The sequence below is a fragment of the Malaclemys terrapin genome, chromosome 18, assembly GCF_027887155.1.
Source record: "Malaclemys terrapin pileata isolate rMalTer1 chromosome 18, rMalTer1.hap1, whole genome shotgun sequence".
In the NCBI taxonomy this organism is placed as follows: domain Eukaryota; kingdom Metazoa; phylum Chordata; order Testudines; family Emydidae; genus Malaclemys; species Malaclemys terrapin.
Window position 1 is genome coordinate 124,542 of NC_071522.1, and position 18,272 is coordinate 142,813.

At 52.8% G+C, this 18,272-nt stretch overlaps 1 long non-coding RNA gene across 2 annotated transcripts in view; it reads right to left on the minus strand.

Moving 5' to 3' along the window:
- The window catches only part of LOC128825717 (uncharacterized), a 99,252-nt gene that overhangs the window by 60,193 nt on the left and 20,787 nt on the right, over nt 1-18,272 (minus strand). The window contains exons 1-2 of one of the 2 annotated variants that reach the window (XR_008442707.1): nt 6,954-7,044; nt 4,812-4,899 (exon numbers count right to left, since the gene is read on the minus strand). The exons of the other annotated variant lie outside the window; for it this stretch is intronic. This is a non-coding gene — a long non-coding RNA (uncharacterized LOC128825717). Of the gene's footprint in view, nt 1-4,811; nt 4,900-6,953; nt 7,045-18,272 lie in introns of those variants that run through there. 2 annotated transcript variants of the gene reach the window in all.

Consider the following 18,272-nt stretch of genomic DNA (forward strand, 5'->3'; position numbering starts at 1 on the left):
GGGGGTTCAGGCTCTAGGGTGGGGCCAGGCATGAGCAGTTTGGGGTGCAGGCAGGCTGCCCTAGGGCTGGTGCCGGAGGACTCCCCCCAGCAGGAGGGCCGACAGGGAGGGAGTATGGGGCTCCGGAGAAGGGCCCGCTCTCCCACTTGCCAGCAGCAGGGAGCTCCGGGCCTGGGGAGAGGCCCACAGCAGCCCTGCAAGCCCCAATTTGATCCCCTCCCCAGTTCCCACCCACCCCCTACCTCTCTCCTCTTCAGGTCCCTGCCGTGTGGCCCTTTAGAGCTGCTGCACGGCTAGTTATAGCCAGCTGCGCGACTGCGCAGCTTAGAGGGAATTTAGCGCACTTAGGCTCGATGGGAGCCGCCACTGGCTCGCGGGTCTTGCAATGCAGAACACTGATTTATTATCTGAATTATCGTAGCAAATGGCCCATGACCCCATTGTGCTAGGCGCTGTACGCAAAGGGAATAAAGAGACAGGCCCTGCCCCTGCTCTAGTCTATGCCATCTCTAACATTAACAACTCCTGGCTCATGTCCCACGTAAGAGACAGCCCCAAATCCCTGTCTTTGTATCTCCTCTGAACAACCCGGGAATAGCAACACCTGCTTCTCCAGCCCCATGATGCACCCAAACAACCCTGTAGTTCAATTAACAGCACAGCTGCAGGGGCTGGGGGCGCTGCCCTCACAGGTGTTCCCCTTACCTTGCGCTCTGATCGGCTGGGAGCACAGAGCGCAGTTTGTATGGGAGCAGGGCAGCAGTAGCTGCTCCTGAGGACTTCCAATAAAAGTCATAAAAACGTAAAAATGGCCCTACCGGGTCAGACCCAAAGTCCATCTAGCCCAGTATCCTGTCTTCCCACAGTGGCCAGTGCCAGGTGCCCCAGAGCTAATGAAAAGAACAGGGAATCATCAAGTGATCCATCCCGTCGCCCATTCCCAGCTTCTGGCAAACAGAGGCTAGGGACATCATCCCTGCCCCTCCTGGCTAACAGCCATTGATGCATTTATCCTCCGTGAACTTATCTAGTTCGTTTTTGAACCCTGTTATAGTCTTGGCCTTCACAACATCCTCTGGCAAGGAGTTCCGCAGGTTGACTGTGCATTGTATGAAGAAATACTTGCTTTTATTTGTTTTAAACCTGCTGCCTATTAATTTCATTTGGTGACCCCTAGTTCTTGTATTATGAGAAGTAGTAAACAACACTTCCTTATCTACTTTCTCTACACCAGTCATGATTTTATAGACCTCAATCATATCTCCCCTTAGCCGTCTCTTTTCCATGCTGAAAAGTCCCAGTCTTATTAATCTCTCCTCATACAGAAGCCGTTCCATACCCCTAATCATTTTTGTTGCCCTTTTCTGAATCTTTTCCAATTCCAATATATCTTTTTTTGAGATGGGGTGACCACATCTGCACACGGTATTCAAGATGTGGGCATACCATGGATTTATATAGAGGCAACATGATATTTTCTACCCTATCTTTTAACCAGTTACCAATCCATAAGAGCACCTTCCCTCTTAACCCATGACAGCTTACTTTGCGTAAGAGCCTTTGGTGAGGGACCTTGTCAAAGGCTTTCTGAAAATCATAGTACACTGTAGCCACTGGATCCTCTCGGTCCACGTGCTTGTTGACCCCATCAAAGAAGTCAACGTTCAGTGGTCCGGCGCTTCTCCCTGTTGTCTGCCTATGTCCCTGTCATAAACATACAACTAAGGGTAGCATAAAATCCCTCTTTACCCTGTAAAGGGTTAATTCCTCTTTTACCTGCCCTGTTCTCATTTGTGCCCCCTAAACTCACACCCTGCTCTGCCACTGCCTGAATGTGCTGCAGAATGGGGGTCTCTTGCAGGGCAGACAATGCATTGCCTCTGCCCTGGTGCAATCTAGCCTAGCTGGGTCCTCCTCCTTCGAGGGGAAGGAGGACCGGTCATCAGGCTGAGCAGGGCTGACTTTGTCAGCTCCTCGGAGTTAGATGACTGGATTAAAGAGCACTAGATCAGCGTAATAAGTAGAAAAGCATATGCTTGTCCAAAAAGCCCCTGACAGATTGCAGCCTGCAGTTGTCTAAAGATGTACGGAGCAACTTGGCACCACATCAGCCAGTAAACCGATTGCCCACTGAGCTGAAAATACAGACGTATCAATTGCAAAACTGACTATGCAAAAACAGCAACAAAAGTCCGGTTTTTGATCAATACAACGCTGGCAACTGCACTGCCAAGGTCACCCACTGGGCCCAGAGCTGCAACTCCTCCTGTATTTTTATAGCACCTTTTATCCCCAAATGCGTTCCAACCCTACGCAAAGAGCAGCGCTGAAATGCAGCCACATCTGGGGGTCAGGGTGACAGCTGACCGGCTAAGTAGCAGATTGTAGAACAGGGAAGGCTGGGGGAAGGGATATTTCGCTAAGGACTTCCAAGGAAAACCCAAACCTCTTGCAGAAAAAAACATCTCTGGCAGGTCCTGCTACTCTAAGGACTTACCTGGAAGCCCCACACAGAATACTGTACGGTGTATGGAGCTCAGCTTCTCCAGCTATCTGCCGCCAATAGCAGGCTCACTGGAAATAGCTACAACAGGGAGCTTAGAGGCCGTCATAAAGTGAAGGGCTGGGCCCATGCTGTCATTTACCAAAGAGTCCTGGAGAGTTCACACCAGGTGGTACAGTCCCCACAGCCATCCCCTCCTGCATTCCATGGCTCTCAGCATGGCAGTGAGGATCATATGCATACACAAGAGCCAGGCCCGGGCAAAGCAGCTAACTTTGGCAGGGCTGCTCAGAGGATTCAGGGGGCCTGGGGTATTCGGCGGCGGAGGGTCCCTGCCGCCGAAGACCCAGCACTTCGGCGTCAGGTCCCGGGGCAGAAGGACCCCCCGCCGCGAGTCTTCAGGGCACTTCAGCGGCGGGTCCCGGAGTGGAAGAAGCTTCGGGGGCCCGGGCCCCACAAGAGTTTTCCAGGGCCCCCGGAGCGAGTGAAGGACCCCGCTCCAGGGGCCCCGAAAAACTCTCATGGGGGCCCCTGCGGGACCTGGGGCAAATTGCCTCACTTGCCCCCCCCCGCGGGCAGCCCTGAACTTTGGGCCCATTCCTGCTCCAGCTGGACTCAGCAGCAAAGCTCCAATTGCTTTCAATGGCAGCAGGATCAGACCCGGTGGATTCACCCCCCCCCCCCCGGCTCAATCCTCCAGGTACAGCCTTTCTCCGTTGACATTCCTTAGCCAAAATCCGCTCCTGCCCATGTTTTTAGACTAGAAATGTCTCCTACAACAGCACTTTAATGTACACTAATGTAGGAAACTGCACTGCCTGGCTTCCTGCCCCTCAGTCATCTAGGCCCTAACATTCAGAGCTGAGCTACATTTCAAATATATTGATTTCAGTTACAACACAGAATGCAAATTGTACAGTTCTCACTTTATATTACTTTTGATTAGAAATATTTGCATTGTAAACAGATAAAAGAGGTGTTGGGCGGAAAAATCACTAAGGGGGCTGGTGCTGACTGGGCAGGATGTGTTGGGAGGGAAAGCCCAGAGGTGGGTTTTGCTGATTGGGCAGGAGGTGGTGGGCGGGGAAATCACTGAGGCAGCTCGTGCTGACAGGGTAGGAGGCGCAGGGCAGGAAAAGTCACTGAGGGGATTGGCGCTGACAGGGTAGGAGGGAAAGCCCAGAGGTGGGTTTCGCTGACTGGGTGGGAAGTGTTGGGCTAGAAAATCACTGACGGGGCTGGTGCTGACTAGGTAGGAAGCGCTGGGCGGGAAAGCCCTGAGGTGGGTTTTGCTGATTGGGCAGGAGGTGCTGGGCAGGAAAATCACTGAGGCAGCTCGCGCTGACAGGGTATGAGGCACAGGGCGGGAAAAGTCACTGAGGGGATTGGCGCTGACTGGGTAGGAGGTGTTGGGAGGGAAAGCCCAGAGGTGGTTTCGCTGACTGGGTGGGAGGTGTTGGGCTGGAAAATCACTGAGGGGGCTCGTGCTGACTAGGTAGGAAGCGCTGGGCGGGAAAGCCCTGAGGTGGGTTTTGCTGATTGGGCAGAAGGTGCTGGGCAGGAAAATCACTGAGGCAGCTCGTGCTGACAGGGTAGGAGGCGCAGGGCGGGAAAAGTCACTGAGGGGATTGGTGCTGACAGGGTAGGAGGGAAAGCCCAGAGGTGGGTTTCGCTGACTGGGTGGGAAGTGTTGGGCTAGAAAATCACTGACGGGGCTGGTGCTGACTAGGTAGGAAGCGCTGGGCGGGAAAAGTCACTGACGGGGTTGGCGCTGACTGGGTAGGAGGAGTTGGGAGGGAAAGCGCTGGATGGGAAAATCTTTCAGGGGCTGGCACTGACTGGGCAGGAGGCTCTGAGTGGGAAAGTCACTGAGGTGGCTCGTGTTGAGTGGGTAGGAGGTGTTGGGAGAGAAAGCCCAGAGGTGGGTTTTGCTGACAAGGCAGGAGGTGTTGGGTGGGAAAAGTCACTGAGGGGGTTGGCGCTGACCGGGTAGGCGGTGTTGGGAGGGAAGCCCAGAGGTGTGTTTTGCTGATTGGGCAGGAGGTGCTGAGCAGAAAAATCACTGAGGCAGCTCCTGTTGATTGGGCAGAAGGCGATGAGTCAAAAACCACGGAAGCCAACCTCAAGGACTGGGCAGGAGGTAACCCTGTAGATGATACCCTTACTGGAGAAGAGACATGGAAAGGAAAGGGGAACAGACTCTACTACTGATATTACAAAAAGTACTGGGTAGGAAACTCCTAAAGCAGCTTGCACTCACTACACAAATGGTCCTAGGGGGCAAAGGTGTGTGCAGGCTTGAGCTTACCAAGAAAAAGACGCTAAGCAGGAAACCTCAAGCAGTTTGTGCCGACTAGGAAGAAGGTGCTGAGTTCTCGTGAAAGCTCTCCTAACTTCTGCAACACACACGTGCTGAAAATTAGGAATTAGGGTAATTTCCATACGGGGAGATTACTTTGTAATCCTGATGTCTAATGAGCCACACCTAAACAAGGGGAATCTTTTAGAACCTGTGGCTGAGAGATTCCCCATCCCCCTACCCCATCAGAAGGATTGAGGTTCCGTTTCTATTAGTCACAGTAAATTCCCCCAGGATAATTTCTACTTGGCTTTTTTGAGATTTGGCCGAGTACCTTGCCAATGTCATCTGAATCTACCTTGTACACGTGCTCTCTACTGAGCCACACCTAACCCGCTTCACCTCTCTCTTTCCAGCAACTCAAAGGACAAAATGGACAAGACGACACAAGCACCAAAGAAACTGCAGGAAAAGGGAAGAAAAAGCCACGGCCAACGGCTGCACACACCGCACACACCGCACCCCTCTACCGAGGGATCGGGTTCGACACTTTTCCTCAAAGGCTTAATCCCCCTTCAGGTGCCCGGTAAAAGGACTTCCCTGTAAACAAGGATCAAGGTCCATTCCTTACAAACCAAAATGCTTTATGGGTCCCTTCCATAGCTGAGGCGGAGCGAGCCCCCTTTAAAACGGGTTGAGGTCTCTGTGGGTTTGGGCTCCTTAGGACCTAGCCTTTAAAATACCCCGTGCCGTTGACCCCTCCCTGTCAGAAGGGTGCAGGTCTCCCCTTTCTAACTCCTCTTGGGCCATTGGCACTCGCTGGGCAACGAGACCACCCACTTCCGAGGGAACGGAGGTCTCTCCTTTACAGCGCTTTTCGCTCTGGCCCATTGGAAGGCTCCTGGCTTAAGGACCACCCTGTAAGGAGGGTTTCGGTCTCCTTTGCCATGCAAATTAAGCCACAGGTCACTTTGACACGCCCGGCAAAATGACAGCCCTGTAACCAGGGTGTAAGGTCTTATACCTCTCACGCTTAAGCTAGGGGAGCCTTTCCGTGCCTGTGGCTTAGCGACTCCCCCCGACCCTCCATCACTTGAGAAGGGTTGAACTTCTCTTTCTCTTAGTCACAGTAAATTCCCACAGAATGATTTCTACTTGGCTTTTTTGAGATTTGAAGTGAAATCTTACTGGGGACCTATCCCGGTCAGATGGAACATGGTGTGGCGAAGGGGCGGCTGTAAGGGGATGGCGGAGGCCGTGGAAAATTCGCCCCGTTTCTCAAAAAAGCCAAGAAATGGCCCAACCAAGCAAACGTCACAAAGTCTGGAAATGAACAGGGGAGGTGGGGGGCTCCTTTCGGACCCTCACTTCCGTGTAATCCTTCCTCAAGTCCTTTTGCCCTGCCCAATTTACACCGCTCAACCAACCACAACTTTCACCCTTTGTTTTCTTGTGCACAAGAAAGAACGCTGTCGGACTGACGAGCGTCAACTGTAGGGATTCGGACAGCTCCGTTAGTTGTGTCCGAATTCCAGGCCTTGTGTCTCTTTGGTGATAAAGAGAGGAGATTCCTCGGGCTACGTTGGAAGAGATTGAGGTGGCGGTCCTTTCTGAAATGTGTTCATGTTGAGATGTTGTAGGTAGATGCGGTGGTATTCAGAGCCGGCACGTGGGTGCACCTAACCCTACTAACAGGACCGCGTCACAAGTCAGAGGGGTCTTTTCTGGTAAAGGTAGGGGGCACAAAGTTGTCATTTTCTTGGTGGGGTAGGAGGTAAGTCGGGAAGGGTGTCGCTGAGGGACGGAGGATTGATTGGAAAGGGGACACTCAGCAGGATCCCTCCCTTACCTGTTCATTTCCAGATCTTTTCACATTCAGGACTCCCCCACCCTCATTGTGTAAAGGAGGTGTATTTTACTAAAGAAAGGGTGACTGCCCCGTAATCAGGGTTCAGGATGCTTTCCCTTTTCTCCTCTCTGCATCGGCCCTCTTCACGCCAAGGTCCAAAGTGAGCTCCCTCTAACTAGGGTGTGGGTCTTTCCCTGCCTTTCACAAGGTAACACTGCCATTTGGAAGGTAGTTCTAGAAACCAGCCTCTTGAGAGGGTTCAGGGTTTGTCCTACTAGCTGTCCCGTGCCCTCCCCACTCACGCACTCAGCCAAGTCAAAGCCCGCGTCCTCTGCATCCACCTGGACCCGCCTTCTGCCGCAAGCTCTCCTGCGCTCTGAAAGAGATCGTTGCCGAAGAGTAGGAATTAGGGTAATTTCCGGCAGGGCCGAGTACCTTGCCAATGTCATCTGAATCTACCTTGTACACGTGCTCTCTACTGAGCCACACCTAACCCGCTTCACCTCTCTCTTTCTAGCAATTCAAAGGACAAAATGGACTAGACGACACAAGCACCAAAGAAACTGCAGGAAAAGGGAAGAAAAAGCCACGGCCAACGGCTGCACACACCGCACACACAGCACACACCGCACCCCTCTACCGAGGGATCGGGTTCGACACTTCTCCTCACAGGCTTAATCCCCCTTCAGGTGCCCGGTAAAAGGACCTCCCTGTAAACAAGGATCAAGGTCCATTCCTTGCCAACCAAAATGCTTTATGGGTCCCTTCCATAGCTGAGGAGGAGCGAGCCCCCTTTAAAACGGGTTGAGGTCTCTGTGGGTTTGGGCTCCTTAGGACCTAGCCTTTAAAATGCCCCGTGCCGTTGACCCCTCCCTGTCAGAAGGGTGCAGGTCTCCCCTTTCTAACTCCTCTTGGGCCGTTGGCACTCGCTGGGCAACGAGACCACCCACTTCCGAGGGAACGGAGGTCTCTCCTTTACAGCGCTTTTCGCTCTGGCCCATTGGAAGGCTCCTGGCTTAAGGACCACCCTGTAAGGAGGGTTTCGGTCTCCTTTGCCATGCAAATTAAGCCACAGGTCACTTTGACACGCCCGGCAAAATGACTGCCCTGTAACCAGGGTGTAAGGTCTTATACCTCTCACGCTTAAGCTAGGGGAGCCTTTCCGTGCCGGTGGCTTAGAGACTCCCCCGGACCCTCCACCACTTGAGAAGGGTTGAACTTCTGTTTCTCTTAGTCACAGTAAATTCCCACAGAATGATTTCTACTTGGCTTTTTTGAGATTTGAAGTGAAATCTTATTTGGGACCTATCCCGGTCAGATGGAACATGGTGTGGCGAAGGGGCGGCTGTAAGGGGATGGCGGAGGCCGTGGAAAATTCGCCCCTTTTCTCAAAAAAGCCAAGAAATGGCCCAACCAAGCAAACGTCACAAAGTCTGGAAATGAACAGGGGAGGTGGGGGGCTCCTTTCGGACCCTCACTTCCGTGTAATCCTTCCTCAAGTCCTTTTGCCCTGCCCAATTTACACCGCTCAACCAACCACAACTTTCACCCTTTGTTTTCTTGTGCACAAGAAAGAACGCTGTCGGACTGACGAGCGTCAACTGTAGGGATTCGGACAGCTCCGTTAGTTGTGTCCGAATTCCGGGCCTTGTGTCTCTTTGGTGATAAAGAGAGGAGATTCCTCGGGCTACGTTGGAAGAGATTGAGGTGGCGGTCCTTTCTGAAATGTGTTCATGTTGAGATGTTGTAGGTAGATGCGGTGGTATTCAGAGCCGGCACGTGGGTGCACCTAACCCTACTAACAGGACCGCGTCACAAGTCAGAGGGGTCTTTTCTGGTAAAGGTAGGGGGCACAAAGTTGTCATTTTCTTGGTGGGGTAGGAGGTAAGTCGGGAAGGGTGTCGCTGAGGGACGGAGGATTGATTGGAAAGGGGACACTCAGCAGGATCCCTCCCTTACCTGTTCATTTCCAGATCTTTTCACATTCAGGACTCCCCCACCCTCATTGTGTAAAGGAGGTGTATTTTACTAAGGAAAGGGTGACTGCCCCGTAATCAGGGTTCAGGACGCTTTCCCTTTTCTCCTCTCTGCATCGGCCCTCTTCACGCCAAGGTCCAAAGTGAGCTCCCTCTAACTAGGGTGTGGGTCTTTCCCTGCCTTTCACAAGGTAACACTGCCATTTGGAAGGTAGTTCTAGAAACCAGCCCCTTGAGAGGGTTCAGGGTTTGTCCTACTAGCTGTCCCGTGCCCTCCCCACTCACGCACTCAGCCAAGTCAAAGCCCGCGTCCTCTGCATCCACCTGGACCCGCCTTCTGCCGCAAGCTCTCCTGCGCTCTGAAAGAGATCGGTGCCGAAGAGCAGGAATTAGGGTAATTTCCGGCAGGGCCGAGTACCTTGCCAATGTCATCTGAATCTACCTTGTACACGTGCTCTCTACTGAGCCACACCTAACCCGCTTCACCTCTCTCTTTCCAGCAACTCAAAGGACAAAATGGACAAGACGACACAAGCACCAAAGAAACTGCAGGAAAAGGGAAGAAAAAGCCACGGCCAACGGCTGCACACACCGCACACACCGCACCCCTCTACCGAGGGATCGGGTTCAACACTTCTCCTCACAGGCTTAATCCCCCTTCAGGTGCCCGGTAAAAGGACCTCCCTGTAAACAAGGATCAAGGTCCATTCCTTGCCAACCAAAATGCTTTATGGGTCCCTTCCATAGCTGAGGAGGAGCGAGCCCCCTTTAAAACGGATTGAGGTCTCTGTGGGTTTGGGCTCCTTAGGACCTAGCCTTTAAAATGCCCCGTGCCGTTGACCCCTCCCTGTCAGAAGGGTGCAGGTCTCCCCTTTCTAACTCCTCTTGGGCCGTTGGCACTCGCTGGGCAACGAGACCACCCACTTCCGAGGGAACGGAGGTCTCTCCTTTACAGCGATTTTCGCTCTGGCCCATTGGAAGGCTCCTGGCTTAAGGACCACCCTGTAAGGAGGGTTTCGGTCTCCTTTGCCATGCAAATTAAGCCACAGGTCACTTTGACACGCCCGGCAAAATGACTGCCCTGTAACCAGGGTGTAAGGTCTTATACCTCTCACGCTTAAGCTAGGGGAGCCTTTCCGTGCCTGTGGCTTAGCGAATCCCCCCGACCCTCCACCACTTGAGAAGGGTTGAACTTCTGTTTCTCTTAGTCACAGTAAATTCCCACAGAATGATTTCTACTTGGCTTTTTTGAGATTTGAAGTGAAATCTTACTGGGGACCTATCCCGGTCAGATGGAACATGGTGTGGCGAAGGGGCGGCTGTAAGGGGATGGCGGAGGCCGTGGAAAATTCGCCCCGTTTCTCAAAAAAGCCAAGAAATGGCCCAACCAAGCAAACGTCACAAAGTCTGGAAATGAACAGGGGAGGTGGGGGGCTCCTTTCGGACCCTCACTTCCGTGTAATCCTTCCTCAAGTCCTTTTGCCCTGCCCAATTTACACCGCTCAACCAACCACAACTTTCACCCTTTGTTTTCTTGTGCACAAGAAAGAACGCTGTCGGACTGACGAGCGTCAACTGTAGGGATTCGGACAGCTCCGTTAGTTGTGTCCGAATTCCAGGCCTTGTGTCCCTTTGGTGATAAAGAGAGGAGATTCCTCGGGCTACGTTGGAAGAGATTGAGGTGGCGGTCCTTTCTGAAATGTGTTCATGTTGAGATGTTGTAGGTAGATGCGGTGGTATTCAGAGCCGGCACGTGGGTGCACCTAACCCTACTAACAGGACCGCGTCACAAGTCAGAGGGGTCATTTCTGGTAAAGGTAGGGGGCACAAAGTTGTCATTTTCTTGGTGGGGTAGGAGGTAAGTCGGGAAGGGTGTCGCTGAGGGACGGAGGATTGATTGGAAAGGGGACACTCAGCAGGATCCCTCCCTTACCTGTTCATTTCCAGATCTTTTCACATTCAGGACTCCCCCACCCTCATTGTGTAAAGGAGGTGTATTTTACTAAAGAAAGGGTGACTGCCCCGTAATCAGGGTTCAGGACGCTTTCCCTTTTCTCCTCTCTGCATCGGCCCTCTTCACGCCAAGGTCCAAAGTGAGCTCCCTCTAACTAGGGTGTGGGTCTTTCCCTGCCTTTCACAAGGTAACACTGCCATTTGGAAGGTAGTTCTAGAAACCAGCCCCTTGAGAGGGTTCATGGTTTGTCCTACTAGCTGTCCCGTGCCCTCCCCACTCACGCACTCAGCCAAGTCAAAGCCCGCGTCCTCTGCATCCACCTGGACCCGCCTTCTGCCGCAAGCTCTCCTGCGCTCTGAAAGAGATCGGTGCCGAAGAGCAGGAATTAGGGTAATTTCCGGCAGGGCCGAGTACCTTGCCAATTTCATCTGAATCTACCTTGTACACGTGCTCTCTACTGAGCGACACCTAACCCGCTTCACCTCTCTCTTTCCAGCAACTCAAAGGACAAAATGGACAAGACGACACAAGCACCAAAGAAACTGCAGGAAAAGGGAAGAAAAAGCCACGGCCAACGGCTGCACACACCGCACACACCGCACCCCTCTACCGAGGGATCGGGTTCGACACTTTTCCTCACAGGCTTAATCCCCCTTCAGGTGCCCGGTAAAAGGACTTCCCTGTAAACAAGGATCAAGGTCCATTCCTTACAAACCAAAATGCTTTATGGGTCCCTTCCATAGCTGAGGCGGAGCGAGCCCCCTTTAAAACGGGTTGAGGTCTCTGTGGGTTTGGGCTCCTTAGGACCTAGCCTTTAAAATACCCCGTGCCGTTGACCCCTCCCTGTCAGAAGGGTGCAGGTCTCCCCTTTCTAACTCCTCTTGGGCCGTTGGCACTCGCTGGGCAACGAGACCACCCACTTCCGAGGGAACGGAGGTCTCTCCTTTACAGCGCTTTTCGCTCTGGCCCATTGGAAGGCTCCTGGCTTAAGGACCACCCTGTAAGGAGGGTTTCGGTCTCCTTTGCCATGCAAATTAAGCCACAGGTCACTTTGACACGCCCGGCAAAATGACTGCCCTGTAACCAGGGTGTAAGGTCTTATACCTCTCACGCTTAAGCTAGGGGAGCCTTTCCGTGCCTGTGGCTTAGCGACTCCCCCCGACCCTCCACCACTTGAGAAGGGTTGAACTTCTGTTTCTCTTAGTCACAGTAAATTCCCACAGAATGATTTCTACTTGGCTTTTTTGAGATTTGAAGTGAAATCTTACTGGGGACCTATCCCGGTCAGATGGAACATGGTGTGGCGAAGGGGCGGCTGTAAGGGGATGGCGGAGGCCGTGGAAAATTCGCCCCGTTTCTCAAAAAAGCCAAGAAATGGCCCAACCAAGAAAACGTCACAAAGTCTGGAAATGAACAGGGGAGGTGGGGGGCTCCTTTCGGACCCTCACTTCCGTGTAATCCTTCCTCAAGTCCTTTTGCCCTGCCCAATTTACACCGCTCAACCAACCACAACTTTCACCCTTTGTTTTCTTGTGCACAAGAAAGAACGCTGTCGGACTGACGAGCGTCAACTGTAGGGATTCGGACAGCTCCGTTAGTTGTGTCCGAATTCCAGGCCTTGTGTCTCTTTGGTGATAAAGAGAGGAGATTCCTCGGGCTACGTTGGAAGAGATTGAGGTGGCGGTCCTTTCTGAAATGTGTTCATGTTGAGATGTTGTAGGTAGATGCGGTGGTATTCAGAGCCGGCACGTGGGTGCACCTAACCCTACTAACAGGACCGCGTCACAAGTCAGAGGGGTCTTTTCTGGTAAAGGTAGGGGGCACAAAGTTGTCATTTTCTTGGTGGGGTAGGAGGTAAGTCGGGAAGGGTGTCGCTGAGGGACGGAGGATTGATTGGAAAGGGGACACTCAGCAGGATCCCTCCCTTACCTGTTCATTTCCAGATCTTTTCACATTCAGGACTCCCCCATCCTCATTGTGTAAAGGAGGTGTATTTTACTAAAGAAAGGGTGACTGCCCCGTAATCAGGGTTCAGGACGCTTTCCCTTTTCTCCTCTCTGCATCGGCCCTCTTCACGCCAAGGTCCAAAGTGAGCTCCCTCTAACTAGGGTGTGGGTCTTTCCCTGCCTTTCACAAGGTAACACTGCCATTTGGAAGGTAGTTCTAGAAACCAGCCTCTTGAGAGGGTTCAGGGTTTGTCCTACTAGTTGTCCCGTGCCCTCCCCACTCACGCACTCAGCCAAGTCAAAGCCCGCGTCCTCTGCATCCACCTGGACCCGCCTTCTGCCGCAAGCTCTCCTGCGCTCTGAAAGAGATCGGTGCCGAAGAGTAGGAATTAGGGTAATTTCCGGCAGGGCCGAGTACCTTGCCAATGTCATCTGAATCTACCTTGTACACGTGCTCTCTACTGAGCCACACCTAACCCGCTTCACCTCTCTCTTTCTAGCAACTCAAAGGACAAAATGGACAAGACGACACAAGCACCAAAGAAACTGCAGGAAAAGGGAAGAAAAAGCCACGGCCAACGGCTGCACACACCGCACACACAGCACACACCGCACCCCTCTACCGAGGGGTCGGGTTCGACACTTTTCCTCACAGGCTTAATCCCCCTTCAGGTGCCCGGTAAAAGGACCTCCCTGTAAACAAGGATCAAGGTCCATTCCTTGCCAACCAAAATGCTTTATGGGTCCCTTCCATAGCTGAGGCGGAGCGAGCCCCCTTTAAAACGGGTTGAGGTCTCTGTGGGTTTGGGCTCCTTAGGACCTAGCCTTTAAAATGCCCCGTGCCGTTGACCCCTCCCTGTCAGAAGGGTGCAGGTCTCCCCTTTCTAACTCCTCTTGGGCCGTTGGCACTCGCTGGGCAACGAGACCACCCACTTCCGAGGGAACGGAGGTCTCTCCTTTACAGCGCTTTTCGCTCTGGCCCATTGGAAGGCTCCTGGCTTAAGGACCACCCTGTAAGGAGGGTTTCGGTCTCCTTTGCCATGCAAATTAAGCCACAGGTCACTTTGACACGCCCGGCAAAATGACTGCCCTGTAACCAGGGTGTAAGGTCTTATACCTCTCACGCTTAAGCTAGGGGAGCCTTTCCGTGCCTGTGGCTTAGCGACTCCCCCCGACCCTCCACCACTTGAGAAGGGTTGAACTTCTCTTTCTCTTAGTCACAGTAAATTCCCACAGAATGATTTCTACTTGGCTTTTTTGAGATTTGAAGTGAAATCTTACTGGGGACCTATCCCGGTCAGATGGAACATGGTGTGGCGAAGGGGCGGCTGTAAGGGGATGGCGGAGGCCGTGGAAAATTCGCCCCGTTTCTCAAAAAAGCCAAGAAATGGCCCAACCAAGCAAACGTCACAAAGTCTGGAAATGAACAGGGGAGGTGGGGGGCTCCTTTCGGACCCTCACTTCCGTGTAATCCTTCCTCAAGTCCTTTTGCCCTGCCCAATTTACACCGCTCAACCAACCACAACTTTCACCCTTTGTTTTCTTGTGCACAAGAAAGAACGCTGTCGGACTGACGAGCGTCAACTGTAGGGATTCGGACAGCTCCGTTAGTTGTGTCCGAATTCCAGGCCTTGTGTCTCTTTGGTGATAAAGAGAGGAGATTCCTCGGGCTACGTTGGAAGAGATTGAGGTGGCGGTCCTTTCTGAAATGTGTTCATGTTGAGATGTTGTAGGTAGATGCGGTGGTATTCAGAGCCGGCACGTGGGTGCACTTAACCCTACTAACAGGACCGCGTCACAAGTCAGAGGGGTCTTTTCTGGTAAAGGTAGGGGGCACAAAGTTGTCATTTTCTTGGTGGGGTAGGAGGTAAGTCGGGAAGGGTGTCGCTGAGGGACGGAGGATTGATTGGAAAGGGGACACTCAGCAGGATCCCTCCCTTACCTGTTCATTTCCAGATCTTTTCACATTCAGGACTCCCCCACCCTCATTGTGTAAAGGAGGTGTATTTTACTAAAGAAAGGGTGACTGCCCCGTAATCAGGGTTCAGGACGCTTTCCCTTTTCTCCTCTCTGCATCGGCCCTCTTCACGCCAAGGTCCAAAGTGAGCTCCCTCTAACTAGGGTGTGGGTCTTTCCCTGCCTTTCACAAGGTAACACTGCCATTTGGAAGGTAGTTCTAGAAACCAGCCTCTTGAGAGGGTTCAGGGTTTGTCCTACTAGCTGTCCCGTGCCCTCCCCACTCACGCACTCAGCCAAGTCAAAGCCCGCGTCCTCTGCATCCACCTGGACCCGCCTTCTGCCGCAAGCTCTCCTGCGCTCTGAAAGAGATCGGTGCCGAAGAGTAGGAATTAGGGTAATTTCCGGCAGGGCCGAGTACCTTGCCAATGTCATCTGAATCTACCTTGTACACGTGCTCTCTACTGAGCCACACCTAACCCGCTTCACCTCTCTCTTTCTAGCAACTCAAAGGACAAAATGGACAAGACGACACAAGCACCAAAGAAACTGCAGGAAAAGGGAAGAAAAAGCCACGGCCAACGGCTGCACACACCGCACACACAGCACACACCGCACCCCTCTACCGAGGGGTCGGGTTCGACACTTTTCCTCACAGGCTTAATCCCCCTTCAGGTGCCCGGTAAAAGGACCTCCCTGTAAACAAGGATCAAGGTCCATTCCTTGCCAACCAAAATGCTTTATGGGTCCCTTCCATAGCTGAGGCGGAGCGAGCCCCCTTTAAAACGGGTTCAGGTCTCTGTGGGTTTGGGCTCCTTAGGACCTAGCCTTTAAAATGCCCCGGGCCGTTGACCCCTCCCTGTCAGAAGGGTGCAGGTCTCCCCTTTCTAACTCCTCTTGGGCCGTTGGCACTCGCTGGGCAATGAGACCACCCACTTCCGAGGGAACGGAGGTCTCTCCTTTACAGCGCTTTTCGCTCTGGCCCATTGGAAGGCTCCTGGCTTAAGGACCACCCTGTAAGGAGGGTTTCGGTCTCCTTTGCCATGCAAATTAAGCCACAGGTCACTTTGACACGCCCGGCAAAATGACTGCCCTGTAACCAGGGTGTAAGGTCTTATACCTCTCACGCTTAAGCTAGGGGAGCCTTTCCGTGCCTGTGGCTTAGCGACTCCCCCCGACCCTCCACCACTTGAGAAGGGTTGAACTTCTCTTTCTCTTAGTCACAGTAAATTCCCACAGAATGATTTCTACTTGGCTTTTTTGAGATTTGAAGTGAAATCTTACTGGGGACCTATCCCGGTCAGATGGAACATGGTGTGGCGAAGGGGCGGCTGTAAGGGGATGGCGGAGGCCGTGGAAAATTCGCCCCGTTTCTCAAAAAAGCCAAGAAATGGCCCAACCAAGCAAACGTCACAAAGTCTGGAAATGAACAGGGGAGGTGGGGGGCTCCTTTCGGACCCTCACTTCCGTGTAATCCTTCCTCAAGTCCTTTTGCCCTGCCCAATTTACACCGCTCAACCAACCACAACTTTCACCCTTTGTTTTCTTGTGCACAAGAAAGAACGCTGTCGGACTGACGAGCGTCAACTGTAGGGATTCGGACAGCTCCGTTAGTTGTGTCCGAATTCCAGGCCTTGTGTCTCTTTGGTGATAAAGAGAGGAGATTCCTCGGGCTACGTTGGAAGAGATTGAGGTGGCGGTCCTTTCTGAAATGTGTTCATGTTGAGATGTTGTAGGTAGATGCGGTGGTATTCAGAGCCGGCACGTGGGTGCACTTAACCCTACTAACAGGACCGCGTCACAAGTCAGAGGGGTCTTTTCTGGTAAAGGTAGGGGGCACAAAGTTGTCATTTTCTTGGTGGGGTAGGAGGTAAGTCGGGAAGGGTGTCGCTGAGGGACGGAGGATTGATTGGAAAGGGGACACTCAGCAGGATCCCTCCCTTACCTGTTCATTTCCAGATCTTTTCACATTCAGGACTCCCCCACCCTCTTTGTGTAAAGGAGGTGTATTTTACTAAGGAAAGGGTGACTGCCCCGTAATCAGGGTTCAGGACGCTTTCCCTTTTCTCCTCTCTGCATCGGCCCTCTTCACGCCAAGGTCCAAAGTGAGCTCCCTCTAACTAGGGTGTGGGTCTTTCCCTGCCTTTCACAAGGTAACACTGCCATTTGGAAGGTAGTTCTAGAAACCAGCCCCTTGAGAGGGTTCAGGGTTTGTCCTACTAGCTGTCCCGTGCCCTCCCCACTCACGCACTCAGCCAAATCAAAGCCCGCGTCCTCTGCATCCACCTGGACCCGCCTTCTGCCGCAAGCTCTCCTGCGCTCTGAAAGAGATCGGTGCCGAAGAGCAGGAATTAGGGTAATTTCCGGCAGGGCCGAGTACCTTGCCAATGTCATCTGAATCTACCTTGTACACGTGCTCTCTACTGAGCCACACCTAACCCGCTTCACCTCTCTCTTTCCAGCAACTCAAAGGACAAAATGGACAAGACGACACAAGCACCAAAGAAACTGCAGGAAAAGGGAAGAAAAAGCCACGGCCAACGGCTGCACACACCGCACACACCGCACCCCTCTACCGAGGGATCGGGTTCGACACTTTTCCTCACAGGCTTAATCCCCCTTCAGGTGCCCGGTAAAAGGACTTCCCTGTAAACAAGGATCAAGGTCCATTCCTTACAAACCAAAATGCTTTATGGGTCCCTTCCATAGCTGAGGCGGAGCGAGCCCCCTTTAAAACGGGTTGAGGTCTCTGTGGGTTTGGGCTCCTTAGGACCTAGCCTTTAAAATGCCCCGTGCCGTTGACCCCTCCCTGTCAGAAGGGTGCAGGTCTCCCCTTTCTAACTCCTCTTGGGCCGTTGGCACTCGCTGGGCAACGAGACCACCCACTTCCGAGGGAACGGAGGTCTCTCCTTTACAGCGCTTTTCGCTCTGGCCCATTGGAAGGCTCCTGGCTTAAGGACCACCCTGTAAGGAGGGTTTCGGTCTCCTTTGCCATGCAAATTAAGCCACAGGTCACTTTGACACGCCCGGCAAAATGACTGCCCTGTAACCAGGGTGTAAGGTCTTATACCTCTCACGCTTAAGCTAGGGGAGCCTTTCCGTGCCTGTGGCTTAGCGACTCCCCCCGACCCTCCACCACTTGAGAAGGGTTGAACTTCTCTTTCTCTTAGTCACAGTAAATTCCCACAGAATGATTTCTACTTGGCTTTTTTGAGATTTGAAGTGAAATCTTACTGGGGACCTATCCCGGTCAGATGGAACATGGTGTGGCGAAGGGGCGGCTGTAAGGGGATGGCGGAGGCCGTGGAAAATTCGCCCCTTTTCTCAAAAAAGCCAAGAAATGGCCCAACCAAGCAAACGTCACAAAGTCTGGAAATGAACAGGGGAGGTGGGGGGCTCCTTTCGGACCCTCACTTCCGTGTAATCCTTCCTCAAGTCCTTTTGCCCTGCCCAATTTACACCGCTCAACCAACCACAACTTTCACCCTTTGTTTTCTTGTGCACAAGAAAGAACGCTGTCGGACTGACGAGCGTCAACTGTAGGGATTCGGACAGCTCCGTTAGTTGTGTCCGAATTCCAGGCCTTGTGTCTCTTTGGTGATAAAGAGAGGAGATTCCTCGGGCTACGTTGGAAGAGATTGAGGTGGCGGTCCTTTCTGAAATGTGTTCATGTTGAGATGTTGTAGGTAGATGCGGTGGTATTCAGAGCCGGCACGTGGGTGCACTTAACCCTACTAACAGGACCGCGTCACAAGTCAGAGGGGTCTTTTCTGGTAAAGGTAGGGGGCA